The following is a 2,272-nucleotide window of genomic DNA, read 5'->3' as shown; positions in this document are numbered from 1 at the left end:
CTAGCCGTAAGCTCCTTGAGGATGATAGAGAGGGAATTTCTATTTTGTTAATTTTGATCCACACAGCCTGGTACATGTAAATGCTCAGTGCATTCACTGGCTCATTTCACAGTGCGTGCCTACTATGTGCTACCCTGTGATTTAGACATGGAGATTCTGCAATGCACAAGATCACCAAACCACTGCCCTAAGGGAGTTTGCATTCCAGTGGGAGAGGCAGAAAATAAGAAAAATAAGTATCATATCTGGTATTGGAGATATTTTTTTAGATAAAAATACCCAAATGAATAGACAAATTTTATTGCATCTTAAAGATATTACCCATAGGTCTTAGAAATCATTCCTTGTTTCCATAGCCAGAAAACTGTTAAATCTTAGCAGTTCTTTTTTTAAGACCTTGATACCAAAAAAAAAAACCATTGCCATCAAGTCGATTCCGACTCATAGCGACCCTATAGGACAGAGTAGAACTGCCCCGTAGAGCTTTCAAGGAGTGCCCGGCAGATTCAAACTGCCGACCTCTTGGTTAGCAGCCGTAGCACTTAACCACTATACCATGAGGGTTTCCTGGACACCTTGATATGTTCCAAAAATTTTCAGATATCCTTGTTTTTAACTCTCATGGCTTGCTGAATTAAAGCAGCTGAATTTGATACAAGTACAATGTCATTTCTTTTAAGAATTAACTCATCTTTCTGGGCTTGAGATACTGAACTAGCAACACCTGGCCTCATTGGAACCCTACGGATATATTTTTAACCCAAGAAGTTTTGAATTTCAACAAGTGACCCGCCCTCCTGAATAACGATGTTGATGGGAAGTGAGCATACACAGATCTCATCTTATAACAGAAGCCCAATGTAACACCCTTGATCATGTCCTGTACGTGACTACAGATAGCACTCGCTGTAGAGAGTTCCCCTCTATTTTCCCACCATTTGTCAATGCGAAGCCTCTTCTTTTTCTTTCCAAGGAGACTGAGTTCCATATTGATATGATTGAAGTCCAAAAACTATGGAACGCTTTGCATATTTGGGTGTCATCCTTGCCCAAGGGCCAAACTAATCTTCTCTATCATTCCAATTTTGGTATATGTGCTGCCAAACTGAGCACTAGTGGTGGAGATCTTGATGTCTACGATGAAGAAGAAAACCAAGAAAAGGGCTTTCTGGAAAGACGTTGAAGTTTGCAGAATGGCCATCAGGAAAGTCCAGACTAAGAAGGTGATGTTTGAGCAGATAATACAAGGAGGTAATAGAAACAAGACATAAGACGTGAAAAACCTTTTGTGGAACAGCATTACGGTATAAAGAAAAAGGTAATTACAAAGGACCTAAGACAAGGATGTGACTGGCATGTTGATGGAATGGCAGGAAATGTGGTGTGGTTGGAGCAGAGTGAGCAAAGGAAAGTGATAAGAGAGGAGGTTACCAAGGATAATGTGAGACCAGATCATATAGAGCTTTGTAAATCATGGTGATGGCTTTGGCTTTTAGTATAGGTGAGATGGTAAGCCATCAAAGTGTTGTGAGCAGCTGAGTGATGGGATAGGACTGTATTTTATAGGATCACTCTGGAGAACAAAGACAAAGGCAGGGAGACATGCTGGGTGATATTACAATAACCTAGGCAAAATATAAGGGTATCTTTGCATGCAATGCAGTGCCCTATCGAATAGAAAAATAATTTGATTTAGGTTTTGAAAAACGATTAAGCCACCTGTGATTATTAAGATTGTGAGTCAACTTGGGTGGACCACGACTGTTAGTGTTTAAATATGACCACTCCCATGATGATGGGATCTGCTGTGAGTAGCCAATCAGTTGAAAGGGAGTCCTTGGGGGTGTGCCCTGTATCCAAATATAAGCAAACTTTCTGGCTTTTTGCTCGTTCTGAATCCTGCGGCAGCCTCTTATTCATCTGACCTCCGGTTCTTGGGACTTGAGCTAGCAGCTTATCTACCAATCTTGGGATTTGTCGATCTTCACAGCCTGTTAGTGGAGTCCTGCTCTCTGACCTGCTGATCTTGAGTTCACCAGCCCCAGCAGCTACATGAATCAGGAGAAGTCTCTATCCTAATCCATGGACTTAAGACGTTTCAGCTTCTATAATCACATGAGGCATTTCTTTGATATAAATCTCTATATATATTTATACATTTTACTGGTTTTGCTTCTCTGAGAATCTAGCCTAAGACATGACTTGTCCAGAGGACATGACTAGCAACACAAAGAAACTCTCATTTGAATAAAATCCCCCGGTCCTGGGATAT

At 40.9% G+C, this 2,272-nt stretch overlaps 1 non-coding gene across 1 annotated transcript; it reads right to left on the bottom strand.

Moving 5' to 3' along the window:
• Positions 1-1,008: 1,008 nt before the first annotated feature.
• Positions 1,009-1,113, bottom strand: LOC111751691 (U6 spliceosomal RNA). The gene has a single exon (XR_002786789.2). It is a non-coding gene; the product is annotated as a U6 spliceosomal RNA (small nuclear RNA).
• Between the last annotated feature and the right edge of the window lie 1,159 nt (positions 1,114-2,272).

The sequence above is a fragment of the Loxodonta africana genome, chromosome 23 (genome assembly GCF_030014295.1).
Source record: "Loxodonta africana isolate mLoxAfr1 chromosome 23, mLoxAfr1.hap2, whole genome shotgun sequence".
Lineage (NCBI taxonomy): Eukaryota > Metazoa > Chordata > Mammalia > Proboscidea > Elephantidae > Loxodonta > Loxodonta africana.
The sequence above is the reverse complement of the archived record's forward strand: the minus strand, read 5'-3'. Positions and strand labels throughout refer to the sequence as shown.